The sequence below is a fragment of the Arvicanthis niloticus genome, chromosome 14 (genome assembly GCF_011762505.2).
Source record: "Arvicanthis niloticus isolate mArvNil1 chromosome 14, mArvNil1.pat.X, whole genome shotgun sequence".
NCBI lineage: Eukaryota > Metazoa > Chordata > Mammalia > Rodentia > Muridae > Arvicanthis > Arvicanthis niloticus.
In genome coordinates, this window is record NC_047671.1 from 34,241,080 (window position 1) to 34,264,394 (window position 23,315).

Consider the following 23,315-nt stretch of genomic DNA (forward strand, 5'->3'; position numbering starts at 1 on the left):
TGACTTGTACTTAAATTCTTGTGTGTAGTCAGCTTCTAAGAACCCAAGGAAGCCCAAAATGAAGATGGTTGTAAAGACAGAGAAGAGCACAGGATTTATGTAGCTTGACTTTGAAGAGCCATCCTTATGGGGGGATTTGGGGATAGCATAGAGAATAATGTCGCAGCATGAGGAACATGCCACAGTGGGGGTCATTCAGTGCCAATTTCCATATGAAACTGTACAAGTACAAAATAAACTGTGGTAGCTGGTCAAGAGCCCTTGTTGCTCTTCTAGAGTTCCCCAGTTTGATTTGCAGAAATTACATGGCAGTTTGCTACTGTCTCTAACTCCAGTTCCAGAGATTCAATATACGCTTTTGACTTCAGTGGACCCTGTATGCACATGGTTCACAGACATGCACACAGAACTACAAAATACCCATATACCTAAAATAATAACATTGAAGAAACCCAAGTAGTGTGTTTGTGTGTGTGTGTGTGTGTGTGTGTGTGTGTGTGTGTGTGTGTGTGTATTGGGAAGGGAAGATTGTGGGGGGGAGTAAGGAGTAAAGATTTCTCTTCTTCTATGACTAAGACTATGATTAGGGAGATAAAACAAGGCTTTGAGATTTGTCTTTATGTTTGAAAAGGTGTTTGAATGTTATTAATGTATTTCAGGAAGTGCTGAACACCAACTTGAAGCTTTTATCAGCTTTCTCTTGCTCTAATTTCTAAAGCAAAAATGCCTTCCTTCCAAATAGTCTATTAAATGAACATATGAAATTAACGAAACATATCATTGCTTTCACAATGGCCAAATTGTAGATTTGTCACAGTACAGAGACAGAAACTCATTAAGCCATTGTGCCTCCACTTCAGATTCTAGCTCACTGAAAGAAAAAGAATTCTCCAACCCACCCAACCTCCTCTGTTCCCCCATTGTCTCTCTGAAACATCTTTTATAGTTCTAGCTGCAAATCAGCTGACTTATCTCTTCATGCCCATAATACCGGTGCTGCAGAAGTTAAGGCGAACTGTGGCTGAAAATGAGACTCTGGGGGTGGGGTGGGGGAGATTTCAGGTTTATTTGGGAATGAAGATAGAGTTGACAAGTTCTTGCAGCCTTTGAAAGCCGAGGAGTACACCAGCCTTCCCCCTTATCAGCCTGTCAAACCTCTTCCCTCAGAGTTCAGCCAACTGTGAAGTATTTATCCCATCGGGCTTGGGCATTTTAGCAAATGTCAGCATGGTTGCAGTGGGAATCCAAACTGATCATTCAGCTCTTCTCCACACAGCACCAGACAATGCTCCATCTTTTGAGCGCATTCTGTGAATTCAGGAAAGAATGACAGGAGACGGCAAGTGTGACTCAAATTTGAGCTGGCCAGTCCCCTTTCCAGACATGACCCCTGCACTTAATCATAATCAAATGCCAAGGGAATAGAAAAAAAAAAAATGCCTCATGCCTTTCCAAAGAAAGGCTGTTTCATTGTCTTCAGTTATCCAAGTCAGTTTGCATTTAAAAGTCTTTGCACTGGGGCATTTTGACAAGAAGTCTTTTCAAGTATTCATTAACTCTTTCATTTGAATAAAAGTGAAGCCAACAAAACTTCTCATGAAACTCTCAACAGCAAAAGCATCTTTCTAGGGCTCACCTTGAACTTCGTATCACTTCCAATTTCTAGGAAATGACTTGTTGAGGGAGAAAAGAAATAAATTCCATTGGGGGCTTTCCCACATTTTCTATGATCTTTGCATTTCTGATTTGTTCAGATAGCAGTATTGACTGTATACATAATGGAAGAGAGAATTTTTTTTTAAAAAAGACAAATGTGTTTAGGCTTTTGTCTAATCAAATATGCCCATTATACTAATATATACTGTATAATAATATACCTATTATATACTAACCGAAAAGGTGGTGTCTTTGGACTTGGGGACAGACTAAAAAGTAAACATTTCTGTTTGGAGAGATGGAAACTTGAAGGATTTGGTCCACCTGCTTCAGGCTAGGAAGTCTACAATGTGAAGGGCATGCTACTGGATAATCCAGTAAGATTTCTGTGTTATTATGGTCTTCAGCAAAACTCTGTCTTTTCTGGTAAAACTCTACTCTTTGCTTTTAAGATGACCTTGAACCAATGAGGTGAGGAGCACACACAATATAGAGCTAATGTATTTTACTTGGAGTCAATTGATTGTGACTATATATGTTAATTATATCCAAAAATACCTCCATAGCAACATCTTGACTAGCTAGATCAACTAGTCAGACACAATATCAAGCTTAACATTGACTGTCACTGCCGTCAAAGGGAAACAACTGCCTTCATGCCTTCTGTTGTATTTGTAAGAATATGGTAGTCTATGTGAGAAAGCCTGGAAGAAAATCCATGTGTACTACTTTCTGAATGTCCCTGGCCAAGTCTGAAAGTGTCTGTCTTCATTTTTTATTTATAAAATTACGTGCATTAACAAATACTCCTTTTATGACAAGCACAGAAGGTGCCATCCAGCCAAGGTCAAGGGAATGCAAAGGAAATGTATAGGTTTGAATGAATAAGGCCAAATTTGAAGTTTAACTTCATCTCGAGTCCACTATACACACTCGGGATCTCAATCCCTCTCAAATATCTCTTCTCTCTCTGGTTCTTATTTGAGCCCTCCCTTGTATAGGTAAACCTCTTCTATCCCCTTCAGTATTCAGCCTGGTAAGTGAAAGGTCAATTGCCAGCTCTTCAAAGCCATGCTCATTCACAAAAACACTTACTGTATGTTGGGGCATGACATCTCAGTGCATACAGCTTGGGTAATTGCCTTATTTTACAATGCTAGAAAAAGAGCCCCGTTCAAGCAGGCACATAGAGAATGGAGATTGGATGACTCTTCAATCACAATTTTGGGCACCCTTGTTCAGAAGGTGAAAATAGATGCCAGGGAGGCAGAATACATGTTCACTGTGTGATGATTTCAGCATCTGATTCACGGGGCTGGTTCATGGAGATTAACTTCTCCAGTCAAATATATTCTGATTGTTTTTATTTAATGTTTAAAATTACCATCATCATCACCATTATTATTATCAGCATTACTATCATTACTATTATTTTGTGTGTATGTATATATGTATATGCCACATAAACTCTCTCTCTCTCTCTCTCTCTCTCTCTCTATATATATATATATATATATATATATATATACACACACACACACCATATATATATATGGTGTGTGTGTGTGTGTGTGTGTGTGTGTAGGTGTGCACTCATGGAAGAACACACACATGCCAAAATGTGTGTATGGAAATCAGTGGACTTTTTTCTGGAGTTGGTTTTCTCCTTGCAACCTTGTTGAGACATCAGGGTCTTTTTTGTTTCTAACTCTGTGCTTTCTCCAGCCTAAGGAGCCTGTTAGCATCCTGGCTATTATCCTGTCTTCACCTTTTATCCTGCTATTGGAGTATCTAGATTATAGTTGAAAGCCACCCAACAATTGTGGGTTCTGAGGATCAAACTCATAATACCAGGCACATCCAGCAAGCACTTTTGCCCGCTGGCCTTCTTGCTGATCCTGCTCTGATCTCTGCAGGGAGATGGAAGTAGATGACTGAGTTTCCTCAGACATTTGAGCTGACAGTGTTAGATAGGAGTGGTGGGTACATATGTTGTTTAGAAGAGTTTTTCAGATGCTATCTTGCTATGGAGAGTTTTCCAAACATGACCAACATCATCTTAGTGTATCATTTTGTACGAGTGTAATCAACCTGCCCTATAGAAAATGAATAGAACTGATTGGAAGCAAAATTTCAGTATTTAAGAGCTGTGCTAAAGTACAATTTTTGTTTGAAATTGAAATGAAGGGACTTACAAGCATAAATGAGCATAATGGGGATCCTGAGAGATTGTATAATCAGCTTATATGGCACAAAAAGAATTAAAAGCAATTAATGAAATAGATTGGTTCCTGGGGTGAACTTCAACTTCACACTCAGTTTCTTCAGCTCTTTGTTTCATTAGTAAAATATTCATTTTTTTTTGTCTTTTTCTACTTCTAACTCTTTGTCAGAACCTTTTTTTTTTTTTTGTATTTCATTTCCAGTGATGGTTTTGTTTTATATACAGAACCTGTACATATTGAGTAAATACAGTTTTCTTCAAGGCAAAATAAAGTGTGTTTATGCATGTATGTGTGCACACACACACACGTGTGTGTGTGTGGTTGTTGTTGACTTTGATGAGTTAACACTGGGGATGCTAGAATCAGACATTCAGAAAGTGGAAATTATTCTATTAGTATAGGTCATTTGAGAATATCATGAGGAGGAAGAAATTTTAGGAAAGAATATTCTTTTCTAAAATTTCACTATTGCATGCAACACCATTTCAGTATGCCCAATAAGACTTTAGACTCTAATTAGACCTTAGATCTTTACTGGGATCTAGAGTTGTTTTATTGCTGAATTAAATTGGGAAACATCAGTTTTTGCACTGTATCTAGTTGCCGTTAGGAGAAAAGAAAGAAATTGAGCAGGAGGAAGCAAATTATTTCTTGTAACAGATTATATGACAACCATATAAATTCTTCATTTAGATATTTCTGAAAACATTTTCAAATCATTCTATGCTATGTTTTTTTTTTTTCTACATTTGAGAGATGAAGATACTTGTATACCCAGGTGTTTTTCTGTATAGTGTCAATAGTTTGGTTGGACAATCAAGAACTCCTGGATCCTGGGCTGCTGGGCAAGAAAGAAGAAGAAGGAAAATCGTTAAAATACTGACTTGGAAGAAAACTAGAGATTTCAGAAGAAATATTTAGAGCTTAAATAGATTTCAGTTTTCCTAACCTTGCCAGAATTCCATGCACAGAATTAAATTAAAATAGACTCTGAGGCGAAGGAGATGTCTCACAGTGCTTACTCTACAAGCAAAGGGGTTTGAGTTCAGTTCTCTAGCACCACATAAAAGCTGGGCATTCTCATGTGTGCCTATAACCCAGTACTGGGGAGTTAAGAACAAAGATCATAGAAACTTGGTGGCCAGTCACCTTTGACAAAGCTCCAGACTGAGTGAGAGATTCTGCATTAGTTACTTTTCTACTGCTGTGATTAAAACATCCTGACCAAGATAAATTATAGAAGGAACTATTTAATTGAGGCTATGGTTCCAAAAGATTAGAGGAGATAGTAGAAGGGGGCAGCTGGAGCAATAGTGGAAAAATCACATCTCAAACAGCAAGCAGGAAACCGAGAGTACACTGGGCAGAGCATGTCGCCCTTGAAACCTCAAAGCCTGCTACCAGTGACATAAATTCTCCAGTGAGGCCACACCTCCTAATCCTTTCCAAGTAGTTCCACCAACTGGGGACCAAGTATCCAAACATATGAGTCAATTTGGGCCTTTTAAAATATTCAAACCACCACAGATTCTATTTCAAAAACTAAAGTAGAAAGTGATAAAGACAGTTAAGCCTCTCTCCAGCTTCCACATGAACCCTCCCCCATCACACACAAAACTAGATTCAAAGTAAAAACAAAATAACATATACACACAAAAGAATACAAACCCAACAAGAGAAAGAAAAAAAAAAAAAAAAAAAAAAAAAAAGCTATTCAAACAAAGAACTACTTTGGCACTCCGAGAATGGTGTGAGATTTCTGCTCTTCATCTTGAATTGTAAACAAACAAGGCTTAACTTAAATAATAATCTCCCCTTTACAATGTCAGCCTGCTAGTAAAATCCTCTAATATTGTATGTTTTTCTGAGTGTCTCAGCAAGACTCTAGACATCAGTAGAGCTGTAGAGCTGCATGGTGCTATCCTAAACATAAGTCGTCTTGGCCTTGACACCTCTCACTGGAGCAAAGCAGAGAAGTGAGTGTGAACTGATTTTATCTATTACCACAGCTCTCATCTAAAACAGATAGAAAGGCAAAGAATGTTCCATCTATATCAACACTGGTAGTATTTGTAGAGTACTTTCTAAAGATTACATAGTTCTTTAAGACAAATTATTTACAACCGATATTTATGTCTGAAGTGTAACTATATTCACATTACTAGATGAAGACACGGAGGCGTCAGTAGATAAAAGTGATGAGTCTATTAAAGGAAATCATCCCAAGAATTCATTCCAAAGCATTTTGAACCACTTATGCTGTACTTAAGTGTATATTTTGCCTAATATTTTATTTTTCAAGCAAATTGACATAGCGATGCCCTGTTGTGGAGATGAGACAAGTACCCACTTCACGCCCTTCCTAAGCTGTGGCATAAGCAACTGAGGCGTCTTTTCCAATTCGCCCTGACACCCTGCCAGCCTCCTTATGGAGTGTTTTCATTACAGCTCATTCCATTTATGCTATATTGACAATTCTTTCGGAAAATGAAATCTTGGTCTTAACTTCCCAGTCATTTTTGGCTTAATATATTCTCAGTTGCTTTTGAAAACTTGATCATCTTCATTCTATACAATAAAATGAATTTCCAACTCAATTTCACACCAATCTTCTCCCAACTCTCCCCATCTCACCTGGCTCACATCCACCCCAACAGCCTCAACTGTGACTGTAGATTTAGTGGCTGGATCTGGTGGGTGTGGGAGGTCTGATCTGGTGCGGACTGTCTTACTGGGCAGCTTCCTGTCCACTATCAGAGGAAGAGACTTCATGTAGAAAGTTGTGGAATGTCACTCATGGTGTCTCTGACTTGCTCAGAGGCTTTATCTCCCTCTGTTTGCCACAGGAAACGGCCACTAAAGCCAACCCTTCTATGTAGGAAATTATTTCCTCCACAGCCTCCTCTGTTGCTATGGAGCCATCCCTCTCTCCAGGAGGCTATGAGCTGCTTCTACTGCCTTTGCCAAAGCCAATCAACATTTGCCACAACTCATTCTCTAGGCTTAGTGTCCTGTTGATGGGCTCAATGGTCTCATGGTTCCTGGCACTTCAACATAAAAGCCATGAGATTTGCGAGGATTTCTGATTATATTCCTTCAGGGCTAACAAAAGTTTGAAGAGACCTTTCTAGGTTCCTGGAAATTTTTTTCTTTAACTCTGAAATAATGTAATAAATACTCTGGCAGATCTCATACTTAGAAACACTGAAAAGGCTCACGTTCAGTCCTTCCTCAGTCCTCCAAAATGTTATGACACACTCTTCTAGTTCATTTTTCTTCTCCATGGAACAGGGTGTCATGGTTACAATAAAAATGTTCTAGAAATAAAGGACCCCAAACAGTTTCTCAAGAATTTTGTTTTTCACCTTCTGTTGTCATAGAAGCATTGTAATGGGTTTGAGGACTCCACAGCTTAATGGCCACTTGTCCTTGGAGTGAGCTATCAGGTCTCCTTGTCTCCATACTTCTCAGACTGTTATAAATCCCTTCACACACTTAACGTCACATTTTTTTTTAAAGCAGCACTGTCCCTAAATCACCTAACTAAAACCCTAGTCAGGCTCTTTCTTTCTAATGCAGACTTCATGGGGATGATGGGATCCTCCTGCTCTCGTCCTATGAGAGTTCCCGCTGTTCACTCCATGTCTCTCCTGTGAATGTTGAATATTTCCCAATGAGTTGCTCTTGAAACCTTTCATGTTAGCCAAGAAATACCTACTAGGTATCTGCCTCATGAGATACATATTTTAGGGTCCTGGCACTTGTTGAGGAGAAAATACTTTAGAAAGAAATATAAGTCGTGGGGCTGCATTTGACTATGTGTTCAGTTTACTTTGTAAATATCTACAATAACAGGTGACACTAAATTAAAAGACACCTGGTGGACATTTCTTTATTTGACTTCTTGACCCTTTAAGATTTAAGCCATGGCTGTGTCAAGTAGATCTTGCCCTGCTTACAAGTGATACTTTTGTTCGGAAAGTCCACAAATACACTTGTTAGGTACAGTTAAGTGTGCACTGAAATAAGCTTCCTCTCATCACTTAGCTCAACTCTGTACCAGAAAACATCAGACTTCCTTCTCACAGTGGCTTCCTCAGTAGATAAAAAAACTATTGTGTAGGCCTAAAACTACCCTCCTTCTATCCATGAATGTGTCAAAACCTTATGTAGCACTCTACTAACATGTACAAGTGCTATCCTTTCATTTATCAGATACAAATAAAATTGGAAAGTGTTTACCTTGAACTCCATGAGCCTGGAACATGTAGTCTTCATCACACCTATCAAATATTTCAAGCAAAGTCCCCCAGTAATCAAAACTACTACTTGAAATTGTGTTTCTTCCCTTTGTCAGCGTGTTTTCTGATACATGATTAAGATATAACTCAAATGTCTCCACTGGTATTAAATGGGAACTAGGACCCAACTCTCTCACAAGGCTGTGGAAGTCAAATGTCAGTAAATGCAGAACATCTGTGAGGCTGTGGGAGCATCTCTGTTTATTGAGAAAGAGGAGTATGTATAAACCTACAACACACTTTTGTCATTTAAAGATTAGTATTATTTCTTTAGATTTACTAAAGAAATAAATTTCATTTAGATTACTATTATTTCTTTTAAACCTTGTCCCATATAGAAAAGACTGGTGGGATGCAAAACTTATCTGAGTTTGTAAGAGACTGTGAGAAAGAGACCAGAAAATAGCACTCTGATTGAAAGACATGAAGAAAATAAAACAAAATAAACAAAATAAAACAGTAACAAAAACAGAACCTAAAGAATATGAAATATCAAATGTTTTTTTTTATCAAATCATAATTTTTACTTTTTCACACAGGGGATATAAACACAAAAAGGCAGGATGTGGGGAAGAGGATGACATAGGAGCTTAGGTGTTCAGGGGGAGTACGGATATCTTCCAGATCAGGGTATTGGCTGGGTGAAGGTTCAGGGGACAGGTCACTATGACTCTGCCTCTGATTCACTTGTCCTTATCTAAGTTGGTTCTATCCACCAAGGCTATCTATTTACAAGGTCTATGACTACTCAGGCTGGTAAATTTCCACCAAAGCTGCCTGTTTACAATAGTGTACAGCCATCTGTTTCAGTGTTTTTCCACAGAGACCCAAGACTTTGTGTTAGCAGGCATGTATGTCAGACCTATTGCTGATTTTAGGCCTATGGCTGATTTTAGGCCTTCAGTGTATAAGCAGGGCTGCCCCTGACATCTCCTCCCTTCTCCAAGTATAGAGGGGCTGTGGTGATTCTAATCTTGCAAAGGCGGGGATAGAGGCCTGACCTCCAGTAATTAAAGGGGACCTTGTAATGGCTCCGGTCCTCTTGTTGGTGTCTAGTGAGGCATGAGGGCCATACCTCAAATGGGATTTTTAAAACCCTGCAACATATAAAGAATTATTGATTTTTACTAAATTTGGAGTAAAGTTTCCCACAGACACCAAAAAAATAAGATATTAACTGAAATCTTAATTTGATTTTTTTTGATTTATTTATTTTATGTATATGAGTACATGGTAGTTGTCCTCAGACCAGAAGGGGGGTCCCATTAGATCCCATTACAGACAGTTGTGAACCTCCATGTGGTTGCTGGGAATTGAACTCAGGACCTCTAGAAGGGCAGTCAGTACTCTTAACTGCTGAGCCATCTCTGCAGCCCAGAAATCTTGATTTTAATAGAAAACAAATTTGAAAGTAAGATTGTTTGCTTGCTTCTGTTTTGTCTTAAAGTCTTGCTATACAGTCTAAGCTGGCCTAGAACTTACAGTCTTCTTTCTGACTCAAAAGTCTGGGGGTTATAGATGTATGCTATCACATATGGATGGAGAAAAGGGGCTAATAAAATGTTATGAAAACATTGGAAATTTAAGCTTTTATAAGCATACACATTTGTAATTACAAAATGAGAAACTATCAATTCTCTTACCAAACAAAATTTAAAAGTCTTGAATACCAGATAGAGGGGTAGCACATCCGCTATAGAAAATACAGACAGCAAATGCAAATGATATTGAGGGCCTGAACAGATGGCTTAGCACTTATGATACTCACTGGTCTTCTAGAGGATATAAGTTCAGTTGCCAGCACACATGGCAGGAGGCTCAGAACTGCCTGTATCTCCTTCTGCAAGGGATCTGTGCCCTCTTCCGGCCTCTGCAGGCACATAGGCACATACTCATGCAGGGCTTGAATGCAACACGACACACACATCCGTATAAATAAGAAGTAAAGCATTTTAGTTGGTATTAAAAATTAAAGAACACATCAAATTGCTTAAGGAAATTTTGACAGACTATCTCCTAGCATTAAAAAAAAAAGAAAAGAAAAGAAAGAAAGAAAGAAAGAAAGAAAGAAAGAAAGAAAAGAAAAATCCAAAACCTGTGTTTAAGGAAACTTAGGAACATTCTTACCTAGTGAGTCTAATAAATCCCAAGATTCTAATACATTTGAATTAACCTAAAAACATAAGGGGATGATTATCAGATGATGAAGAGCAATAAACCAGAATCTCCAGAGGTTCAAGTAGAAACATGTACAGAGCATGGTACATGGAAACATGAGAAAACAGGCACCTAGTTAAAGCACAAAGCTGTCTTAAAGACCAGAGAATATTTTCTTTAAATATCATTTTATTTTCATCTTAAATTTGCATGTCTACTGCAGAAAGTCTAGAAATATAGCAAAATACTGGTTTTCCTTCAGTAAAAAGATTTCTTCCTAGAAGTTTTACTTCCAGCTCATTTTTCACATAATAAGTTACAACTTGCATGTTCTTAAATAGTAAAATTTTGTTGAGCTACTTATTTGTCTATTTTGTGGAGAATTAATTTTTACCTTCTATCAAACAAACAGAAACACAGAAACCCGAACTTATTTGCAGTCTTTTATTACTAAAAGTTAAATTAACCAGAGGCTCCAAACATGTAAATGCTTTTAAGACTCTCCCTGAGTTTTCCTGCACATTTGCAAAATTCTGAAGTTGGTGGCTGATTGAGAAAGAGTTGACATGTGTTGAGATTTTGCAAAGCAATTTGGAAAATCTAAATAACTGAACTACCTAAAGTCATTGGGACCCCTACACCTTCATTCCCCCAGGTCTCTGCATCTCCTCACTATGACATAAATAGATTCCTAAGTCCTTTCCCAGACCCTATCCATCAGCAAGCAAACATTCCTGTGTTGAAATGGCTGGTAAGTTGACATTTCCTGCAGAAACAATTATATAGTGCTAGCAATTTTGCCTCAGACACTGCAGGCAGAAGATGTACAACCATCTCCTCAGAAACATCAAAGCTAAACTGGGTCTATTACCCTAAGACTAGTTATTTTTGACTAGTTGGATACAAGTATATGCAGTTTGAATGAATGGCAAGTGTGGCGATTTGGATAAGAAATGCCTTCCATAGGCTCACATATTTAAAGTATTGGTCCCCAGTGGGTAGTTCTGTCTGGGGAGATTATTAAACTTTTAAGATGGAAGACTTTCAAGAGAACATATGTCACAAATGGGGTAGGAGGAGCTTTGAAAGTATCTAGCATCTCCTTGTTTCTAGTTTACTCTCTTTGTTTCCTGGGTACAGTTGAGATGTGATCTCTCAGCATACCGCCCCATGCCAAGCCTTCCCTACCGTTACGGATATTCAGCCCTCTGCAATTGTAAGCCAGTTTAAACTCTTCCTTGAATTGCCATTCATCGTGGTATTTTTCGCAGCCAAAAAGTAACTAATACAATTTGAAAGTAGAGGCAATTCTAGCTCTTTGAATCTTTGGATGTGAATATGTAGGTATGTGCCTGTTCTTATATGTATGGGAATGTGTGTGCGCGTGTGTATGTGTGTCTCTCTGTCTCTCTGTCTGTCAGTCTCTGTCTGTCTCTGTCTCTGTCTCTCTCTCTCTCTCTCTCTCTGTGTGTGTGTGTGTGTGTGTGTGTGTGTGTGTAAGCCCAAAGCTGATACTGGGTGTCTTTCTTGAAGTAATCTTTTTTATTTACTGAGATAGGATTGCACAATGAACTCTGTGCTCACTAACTAGAGCTGGTGAGGCTAGCTTGCTTGCTCCAGAAATCCCTTATCTCTGCCCCCTGAGTATAGGATCACAGGTAGCCACTGTGCCTGGGAAGTTTTACATGGGTTCTGGGGATCCTAACTTCAGTCCTCACATATGTGGGGCAACTTTGAGCCACCTCTCCAGCTCTGATCCAGATATGTGAAAGTGAAAAAAACGTTTTGCTCTTAAGGTATAAAGAACAAAAGAGAGCAAGAATAGAAGAGTTAGGAAGCTGGTGAACTGCTTGCACCAGCCACCTACACAATTGTTCTCCTTAGTTCAGGACTGCTTCTGACTCCATAGGAGGCTTCTGTTAGCCAGTTTTGCCTCATGCCCTATTTCCTGCCCCTTCCATTTCTTAAGTTTTTGTACCCCGTGTCAAGCCCACTTATACATTACTCCAGATTCTCTTCTTATCTCTCACTCTGTGAGGAGTAGCCCCCCCCCCCATTCATGGTCTCAGATGTATCATTATTTTTTTTTCTTATTTCATGTAAAAGACCTGACAAAAACTTTCTATACTTTACAGTAAGATAGAATGTTTGCCGTATCCAAGTGAAGCACAACTTTAGAGAAAAACCCCAACCCCCATGAATGTTCTAGCTTATGCTGGTATTTGCACAAGCAGCTGATGTAATTTCTAAAACAATGAAAAATTAATATGTAAAGTTGTAAGGGTGTAGGCATAGCAAGTTATGCAATGCAACATCTCTGCTAAAATTAAAAGAGCATTAGGCCCTGACCTGCCTGTACTGGAAAGGCTTTAATTTGGCTGGCTGTAGCGTGCCTCTCTGAGGGCATATTTCACAGAGTGCTGCATTTTTCATGTCCACCATGGGAGAACTCTCTCCAGAAAGCTGGATCAGAAGGTTATCGGTGCTTTTGAGATTCAAAAGACAGAGCATGCCTTGCCAAATAGAGCACTAGCCTCTCCGGTGATCAAACACTGCGTATTTGGAAAGCAGAGCTGAAAGTCTGCTAATTGTTTGCCTGCGGTCACAGCAGCCAGATATAGCATCATCGTAACCTTTACTTTCTGTGATTTGTTGCTTACATTTCGTTTCTTTGAATGTTTAATTTGCTACATATTTGCCTATAATATTTAGTTCATACAAAAATGTATCGATTGCCATCTTTACAGGCACTACCTAATATTTCTGGTGATTATGATTTTTAGAACTTACACCTTGGTGAGGTTATGATTTCCTATAGAGAATTGTCTAGGGTGGTATTTATTAGATTTATGTCTGACCAACAAGCTGTTTCTCTAAGCTTGTTCTTTTTAACCCTCAGTTCCATTCTCCCCAGGCTCCATCTGGCATGCTAAATAGGCCTACAATCATTGTCCCATACAAAGAGTAAGTATTAAAACTACAGCTTGTAAACTGACTAAATCCCTTACCAAGGCAATCAACTCATGACACAGTTACAATTTCAGATACTTTTGCAACCATTCACTGAAATTTAAGATACATACACATATACCCACATTCAGAGGAAAAGCTCTATTTACAGTTATAGTTACATCTTTAGCTCATTAAAACTCTATCCTTCCACCAGCCAGGCTATCTGAAAAGGATAGAATCAGAGGCTCTGTGGGTCCTTTCATATAGAACACACATTCTGCTGGGGGTGGAAAAATGGTGTCAGGTAGACCAGAACTCTAAAATGCATTTAGTTTCTTTTAGAAAAGCTCATTATTTTTATTATTTTTTTAATGAGTCAATAACCCCAATAAAGCCATATAGCATCTATATAGGCATGTTCTGAGAACAGAAGGCTTTTCAATACTCATCCTGTCTATTCATGAACATTTACAATGTGGCAGCTCCTGGACATAACAAGCTGTTGGGTGTGAATCATAAATAAGTAAAGCCATGGTGTTAAATCATCATTTTAATGGCTTTAATAAAAAGTCTTCAATGTTCTCATTGACATGTCCATTTTTCAGCCATTTAAGAATCTGAAGACAAAATAACATGCCTCATCAGGAAATCCTCATAAAATCTTGCAACGCAAATATGTGTTTTTAATCCAATGTCCGAGGCAAGTGTAATAATCTTTAACTCTCGAATTTGTTATTTGCCTGCTTGAACCATCAAGTTTACCTATATAGTTATTTGCAAGGTGTCCTTTATTTTTTCATTGAAGAGTTGTCATTAAAAATCCATATTTTAAAAAAGGAAACAGAAGAAATTCTTCCAACTAATAAAAAGAACTGTATAACATCAAGAAAAATAACTGGTTTCAACTTTTGTTTTTCAGACTTTAGTCAGGAACTTCTGTTCCCTAACCAGGCCTCATTATAGTCTCTGACCACAGTTCTTAGAAGACACACTTGCAGCTGCCAGAAAAGCAATGTCTTCTTATCCTCACTTCCTGCCAAGCCTCGCTGTTCTTGGCAAGACAAAAGAGTCACTTGGATATGAACTCAGACTGAAGGTACTATCTAAAGTCCCTGGTCCACATGCTAAAGAGAAATTGCAGGGAAAAAACTAAAGGGATTAAGGATGCTCTAGTGGGTCCTCTCTGGGCTTGCTGGTGTAGTAACTGACATTATTTTATTCTCTTTTAATCACGGAATACTATCCCATTGTACACAGGTAGCACCTTTCCAATGTCCTCCCATCAGTCAGTAAATTCTTAGACCATTTTCACTTCATATAATTGTGAACAATGCTACAATGGATATGGAAGTGCATGTATCTCTCCAACAATTGATTTTTTTTTCTTTTTGGATATATGTTCAGTGGTAGGATTGCTAGGTTACAGCAACTTTTAATCTTTCTGTATTTTTAAAAATTTAGTTGAAATATAACCTATAGTCTATTAGAGGAGTTACTCTTAGATACTTTCACCATCTTTATAGTGTTATCTTTCCCAACCTTGTAACATTCTCTACACAGGATATTGTTTGCAAATTGTTCCTTTATTGAGTTAAGGGGAGATTATGCAATTATTCTCAACTAATGTATCTAGAGAGTTTCCACCCTATTATAACTGACTCTTGTTTACATAATTATCCTTTTACTCTAGTTTGATTAACTACAATTTCATAGCTCTAGGAATTTATAGGCAAGCAGTAAGATTTTTAAAAGGGCACTTGAAAATGAAAGATATTGTTTTTCTAGTTTCTTGAGATGAACAAGTTTTGGGTACATAGTAGGTAGCTGACCAATAAATATCCATGAAGCAAATTCGCCAACAGGAATTGATAGATGAAACTGCTGTTTGCACAGGTAAAAGGTCATAAGATTGAGCCTAATATCCATGGAAGTCTTGAAGGAGAAAAATCAGACTAACAATAGAAATGCCCTTGTGATTTAGAGAGTTAGAGATTTATCTCTTACAGCCTGGAATTTTACAGCCAGTGACTAGAGTGACTACAAGTGTGATTTTTTATAGCTGTGACTCTCAAGTTTTGTTCTTACAAATATAGCATCAACATCCCATTGACAAAGGGAAAAGAAGAAATAAGCACGACCCACTTGTATTAGGAAAGCACCTCATTTTCAGAAATACTTTTAATAAACTTCCACTGTGAGTCAAAAGCTATTGCTGAGTCTCATGGCCACCCCTTGATACAATAGAGGGTAGACTATCATGGAGATTTGAGATTTATTACCCACCCCCCAAATCAGTAATTTTTGAGAAATGAACAAACCATATTGTAAGTAAGTGTCAGTGATACATGTTAGAAATGGAATTATTCATTCAGTGATCTCAATGTCTGGCACAATATGACACTGAGTAAGTTGTAGTTATTGTTTATTTATCAACTAATATTGTTTCCTTCTTGTAATTCTCTCAATGGCCAAACAATCTGCATGCTAGATGTGTTTCAATTTTACAATTATTATTTTCTTTCTATGAAGCTATGAAAGTAATGATTTTTTTTTAACTTAGAAGATATTGTTAACACCTCTTTTCTCTTTAACTTCCCAGCTCTTCTGCCATTTTCTTTTAAAGAAACTAGTAAACCTTTTCGGCTTCCTGGCACAGCTCAACCAGTGACTTTTGTTAACTTCCCATTTATGGATCCAGGAATAGACTTTGTAAGATTGATCACAACACCTGCAAACTAGAGCGCTGGAACTTTAGATGATCCAGTAGTTCCTCGCAACTTAATGTGTGGATATTAACATTTTCTGGTTATTGTAGTCCCTCAGTGATGTGCTGCAGAAGTTGTCCACAGTGGAGGCACCTCCTCTCCAGCCTTCCCAAGCATCTCCGCAGCCAAAGCAGCTTGCTGCCAGGGAAAGTCTTTCCGTCCTAATCCATGACCCTAATACAGAAAAAAGGGGGTGAAAAAGCCACCAAACCCTGAGCTTCCCAAGTTCAGGACTTGAAATCCCACTAATTCTCACTCTGGAAAACTCCACCCTGGAAAGCTCTGCCCTAAGAAATTCTATATAGGCCTTGCCCTAAGTTCAATTCCCTGTTATTCTTTCCTGTGCACCAACCCTGGATTCATCCCTCTATACCCCACACACTCTCGATAGATCTCTTTCATGAGATTTGCTACCTGATGTGACTCTCTCATAGGGAGAAATGAAGAGAAGGGACGAAATGGAGCAAGGCTGAGCCTCCTCAGCAACTCAGCTCAGCCTGGCATATCTTCCCCAGGGAGCTGCAACACCTTCACTAAGGAGACTTCCTCTCAGAAATGTGTGGTTCCTAGGCTACCATGTCTCAGGATGTCCTTCCACTGAGACACTGTACCACCAGAGCTCTGGGGTTCCTGGGCTCCTGTGTCTTAGTATACTAGTCCATTGGGATACCTTCTCCCTTCTAAGCTGTGTGCTTTCTAGGTACCTTTCCATCTGAGCAGGAAGGCCAACAGGTATGACCTAGAACAACTGAGTTGGAGTAACTGAGTGAGGAGTTAGTAGATAAGTCCTTTGCTTTCCTTTTCTAAAGGCAGTCTTGAGACATTATAGTTGCTATGGTGTCAGAGTAGATCTATCCTCTTCACATGGAAAGCTTTTGTCTGGCTAGTCACTAGAGGACAGCTCTATCCCCTAGTTCTTCATGCTGTTTTGCCTTTTTTGCTGACTTCCTTTTTTACTTCTGCCCTTCTTTTCTGGATTATAATAGGCCTAAAATATATATCTTATATATTAAATTATTATATCTAGTTATGCATATCTTATCCTCTATATTCCATCCCCAAACAAATTCTGCTTTATCTTCTACTCTCTCTTTGCATCTCTTTCCCCTAAACTGCCCTTAATAAGTACATGATGAATGCATTCTTTGTTTGTTTATGTGGTTTATTTGTTTTGCTTTGAGTGGGGTCAGGAACTAGTTGTGCCCCCAAGTTGGGCTATATTTTCTAGAGACACCAAGATAAGATAAAGAAGTTCTTTAAAGATGTGTGTGTAGGTGCAATGGCTGCTCATTAAAGTGAGCCTGCTATTTCTCTGCAAGTTTTTAATGTCTGCAGTTATAAGACTCAAGATGAAAATGGGACCCATAGTCGGTGCATAATGAACCCAAATATCTACACATCTGGAAAGAGCAGATCCTCAAAGCATCTTGAGCCCATAGGGATGCTGATAACAGGAACAGGTTGATGCTCAATTTGCTGCCATCACATTTTTCTCAGTCACAGAGACAGGAGTTCCACCTACCATGTACAGCAGACCATGAGAACTCAACAATGCATGACACTAAGCTTATGGAAAGCACACATCCAGTGGCTGTTTTGACTTAGCGATAGCACCAATAAAAGAAGTTTGTCATCATTGGCAAAGGTATCATTACTGTAGTCAATAGAAAAAAAATCAATAAGACACAATACAAGAGTTATGCGATATCTCATTGCTCAATAGATGGGAAACGTGCTTTTTACATTATTTCCAAATGATTACATTTTTTTAATTATTTTTTTAATCACAAGGAATAAAACCGTTCCTCGTATATGTTATTTCAAGCACTGATGTGGTTTTCTCAGTTCTAAACCTATCTTTTTTTATCTTTTAAATATATGAAATATGATAATAGTTTCTCCAAGCCATTTAAATCTTTTAACATGGGGTAATGTCATTTGCAAGCCTACAAAATTAGAATTTTGAGACTTGACATGGCCAAACTTTCTCGAGTATTTCAGAGTCGGCTAACATTTTTAAACAAACTTAAGGTCTCCTTAGTGGCATCAAAACCTGTGAAGAATTTGTCTGACAAAGAGAGACATAAAGAAGCAACTAAGAGGAATCTTGATAGAAAAACTGAGAAAATTGCTTCAGAACGCTCTGTAAGAGGAGACAGCTATAAAAAGAAAGAAAGAAGAACATGGCTGTGTTTGCTTTTAATTAACCTTGATTCTCTTCTTTGCTGCCTGGTGTACATTTTACATAAGTCACTTAGCTGGGCTTCTTAAATGGTCTTGGGATCTATTGCACTGCTCACTACAAACTTCAAGGTGGTTTTAATATGATTTATATATCTGTTACATTGGAGGTTAACAGTCTCCTAAATTAAATTACTGTTGCCTCGCACAGAAGAAAAAAAAAAGCTTTTCTGATAAAATTGCATTTTATTTAGGTGAAATAACCCATTTACAGCTTTTCCCTCTAAATAGATCTTTGGTTTTTACATGTTTTCAACACCAAAAGCAAGGAAAGATGATCAAAGAAGTGTCTGTTGTGTGATGTTTTCTAACTGCCCTGCTAGAAATCCTTTACTTTTAAGGTGAGCCTTAGGCCCAGGGTTTCATTAACAACAGGTTCTGTGTTTCATTAACAACAGCTTCCAAAGCAAAGGGAACTAGTTTATGTCTGTGAAAACTAATTTTTTTTAATGGGAAGTGTTTCCCATTTGGAAATTTGGGAAACTCTCTGAGGAAGCTTGTATTGTTTTTTCTAAACAGAAATCACAGTACTTTGGGTAGTTCTATGGGTGAGAAAGGCTATAGATCTGAGTTTGCTTCTAGGATGTGACTCCATTGGTGATGTTGATGAAGAACCTGGTACTTAATAGCTTTCACCAATACCATGTGCTCATCACATCATAGGAAGAGTTACCAACGGTATGTCTAACTAATATGAGTGCACCATGAGAACACACTTAGCAAACAACGCCTGCTACTTTTCTCTTACTATTGCCTCTTTCTACGTACTTGATCTATTTTAGAAAGAAAAATGAAAATAAGAAGAGAAGGAGGATGAGAAAGAGGAATCTAGTGGTAATTATAAATAGATAATATAAAATGTATAATTGAATATCAATTGATATATGATTGATATGCTGCTGGCTAGTAGCTCTGTGGCCTGAGTTACAATAACCTGTTACTCTCCCCGTCTGTCTGGTTTGATTCTGTTTTACTAGAATCTATAGGGAGAAATAGAATAGGTGAGTACCATAAATATAGCATAGATGGATAGCCACCCATCTGTCTGAAAGTTTGCAATCATAAACAATGAATTAATTTGTCTATCTTGGAAAAATGTACACATTTTACACTGTTAGTTAGGTTTTAAAATTACGTACCTTGTTTCAGATTCTGAACACAGAGGTCATCCCAATATTGATGTTTTGTTTTGCTTTTTTGTTAGATTATCAGGGAATCAAACTGACATTTGGCAAACGAATAAGAATGGAAGCCAGGGTTGAAATTGCACTATAGTTTTTCCTAAAAATCTGTGTGTGTGTGTATGTGCGTATGAGTGTGTATGTGCGTGTGCGTGTTCGTGTGTGAGATGTGTGTGTGTGTGTGTGTGTGTGTGTGTGCGTGCAAATATGCATATGTTAAGAGGCATGAGAAGGACAGAGAGGATTGTTTGGTAGCCTGAACTGTCACTCTAGGCATTATTTTCTTAAGATATGGACTCTCACTAAACCTGGAACTTACTGTTTGGGCTAGATTGGCTAACTGTTTCCCAGACCAGCCCACCTCCATCTCCCCAGCACCATAATTGCAAGGGTATATTACCACACCCAGCTTTCACACAGCTGGTGGGGATCCCATTCCAGGTCCTTATGCTTACCCAGGAAAGGCTCTCACCCACTGGACATCTTCTAAAACATCTTGAGGCTGTTCTTGTCATTTGACTAGCCAGAAGCTTTCAACAACATGAGGTCTCATTAAGTATCTATTGAGTTAGTTAATATCTTTGAACATGGCAACGTTCACTAAAGAAAAGACTTTCAAAGAACAAGAATGGGCTTGAGCCAAATCTGTACTCATCTTTGTAGATGAAATCCCTTTGTAATTGCTCAGCTTTTTTTTTTCATTTTATCTCCTAAGGGGAGAAAACAAACGTCATCAGGAATGTTATGCTGATGTTAATATTTATTTAGGTATTTCCACAAAGTAGATCGTAGATAATGAAATTTGACTGGTAAGTAGAAAACGAATTCTGTTACAGTGTGTTTTCGAAACTATTAACCTAAATCTAATTTTCTGGGAGACTATCTACATATCCTGATGTGAAAATTTGAGATTTTTTTTTTCTCAGCATTGTGTTAAAAGGAATTGACAGACAGACACAGGGGCTAGATGAATGATCACACTGATACATGCAAGGGAATCAAGTAAATAAATGATACGATGAGGTGGTGAAAACAGGAAAAACCAGAGTCTGAGAAGAAAGCTGTGAGGATTTGTTCAGTCGACTTAACAGCCATGCAGGCAACTTGATCACTGGTGGGAAGTGCGTACATCTCAGTGACAACCAGAACAATCAGCAACAGATCACACACAGGTCCCGTATCCTAATGTTCTTTTTTTGTCTTTTCTCTTCATTAATTCATTTATTTATTTGCTTTACATCTTGATCACAGCCCCTCCTCTCCTTCAATCTCCTCCTCTACCCCCCTCCCCTTTTCATTCTAGAAGCAGGAGGCCAGCCATAGGTACCAACCCACCCTAGCACATCAAGCTGCTGCAGGACCGGGCACATCCTCTCCCACTGAATTCAGTTAAGGGAACAGGATCCACAGGCAGGCAACAGAGTCAGGGTAAGCCCTCGCTCCAATTGTTGGGGAACCTAAATGAAGAGCAAGCTGCAATATGTGTGTGGGTGGGGGCTAGGTCCAGCCCATTTGTACTCTTGGTTGATGGTTCAGTCTCTAGGAGGCCCCAAGCATCCAGGTTAGTTGACTCTGTTGATCTTCCTATGGAGTTCCTATCCCATCTGGGACCCTCAGTCCCTTCCCCAACTTTTCCACAACTCTCTCAAGCTCCCTTCAATATTTGGCTGTGGGTCTCTGAATCTGTTTCAGTCAGCTGCTGGGTGGAACCTGTCAGAGGACAGTTATGCTAGGCTCCTGTCTGCAAGCATAACAGAGTATCAATAGTCTCAGGGATTGCTTCGTACCCCTTGGGATGGGCCTTAAATTGAGTTAGTCATTAGTTGGCCTTTCCCTCATTCTCTGCTCCATCTTTGTCCCTGTACTTCTTGTAGGTAGGCCACATGTTGGGTTGAAGGTTTTGTGGATGGATTGGTGTTCTTGTTCCTCCACTGGGAGTCCTGCCTGGCTACAGTTGGTAGCCACATCAGGCTCCATATGCCCCACTGCTAGGAGTCTCAGCTAGAGTCACCATCTGAGCTCCTCTCCCCCATTTCCATTTGATATTTCTACTCTCTCTCCCAGGTTTTCTCCACACGTGGTCCTCCCCACTCCATATTTCCCTCTGTATCCCCTCTCCCACCTAGTCCCCTCCCTCCATCTACCTCTCATGACTATTGTATTTCCCCTTCTGAGTGATATTCAAGCGTTCTCCCTTGGGCCCTCATTGTTATTTAGTTTCTTTGGGTCTGTGGATTGTAGTGTGGTTATCCTGTACTTGATAGCTAACATTCACTTATAAGTGAGTACATACCATGCACATGCTTTTGGGTCTGGGTTACTTCACTCAGGATGACCTTATCTCGTTACATCCATTTGCTTGCAAATTTCATGATGTTGCTGTTTATAATTGCTGAGAAGCATCCCATTGTACAAATGAACCACAACTTCCTTATCCATTCTTCCATTGAAGGGCATCTATGTTTTCCCAGTTTCCGGTTATTATAGACCTTGAAAGAATACGTTTCATCTTCATATGGAAAAAAAAATTCAGAACTGGATTTTGTACAATAAAAGAACTTCTGGAGGTATCACCATCCCCGATTTTAAGCTGGAATACAGAGCAATAGTAATAAAAAAAATGCATAGTATTGGTATAAAAACAGACATGTTTATCAACAGAGTCGAAATAAAGACCCAGAAAAACTTACACACCTATAGACACTTAATTTTGACAAAGAATCCCAAGCTATGCAATGAAAAAAAAAAAAAAAGAAAGAAAGAAAGAAAGAAAGAAAGAAAGAAAGCAAGCATACCTCCAGAAGTTAAATCAAAACTGAATTGGTTTAGAACACAACTGAATGTACTAGTTAGGAGTTACACTAATTTGTTCTACTCTCAGGTTTTCCTAAAGGAAATATTAAGCCTTTCCCCTAGAGAGTTCTTGCTAAAATTTCCTCCTGGCAAGAGACATGAATGTCTACAACCAAAGCATAGGCGGAGTAAGGGTGATCCCAAAGCAGCCTTGCAGATAAGTCTTCACCCAGAATAGATAATGCCTTCCGCACAGACACACAGGCAGAGCCTCCTTTTCCTGGTTTTTCTTGATCTACAAATTCAAGCCCCTAGGCTAGACCCCGAGGTCAAATTAGGGCAAAAATCCCATAAAAAGGGGCGGAGGGTGGCTGGATACTTAGTTGAAGGATGTCAACAGTCCATATGCAAAGTAATTGGACTTTCAAAAAGAGGCAGAGCTGATTTCATGAAGAAGATAATAAGTTGACTCAGAATCCTAACTTCCAACAAGAGGGTATGAAAGTTATTATTAATCTTATGCCTGAAGAAAGCTTCTCTACAAGGTTAGAGAAACTTTGGACTTGAAATAATGACTGATGCTTATCCAGGAAGTCCAAAAGGAAATGTCCCCATGTTAGTTACTTTTATCATGATGACTAAAGTACTTGATAGAAACAAATTAATGGAGGAAAGATTTATTTATTTTTTTGCTCCTGGGTCAGTAGATTTCACTCTTTCATAGTGAGGAAAGCAGGGTGAAACCATCCGATCCATGGCAACAAACACATAAGGCATAGACTGTTCACACTGTGATGAATTGAGAAAAAAGAGTGAAGCTTGGACAAGGGGCTGGGTTGCAGTCATAAATGCTTGCCATTCAAGCTTGACCTGAATTGGGATCACCAGTATCTATGTGAAAAAATCAAAAGCTGGGAGTTTTGGTGCACAGCTGTAATCTCAACTCTGGGAAGGTAGAGACAAGGGAATCATCAAAGCTTGCTGGTAAACCAGTCTCATCATATATATGAGCTTCAGGTTCAGAAAATAAAGAAAAAAATAACT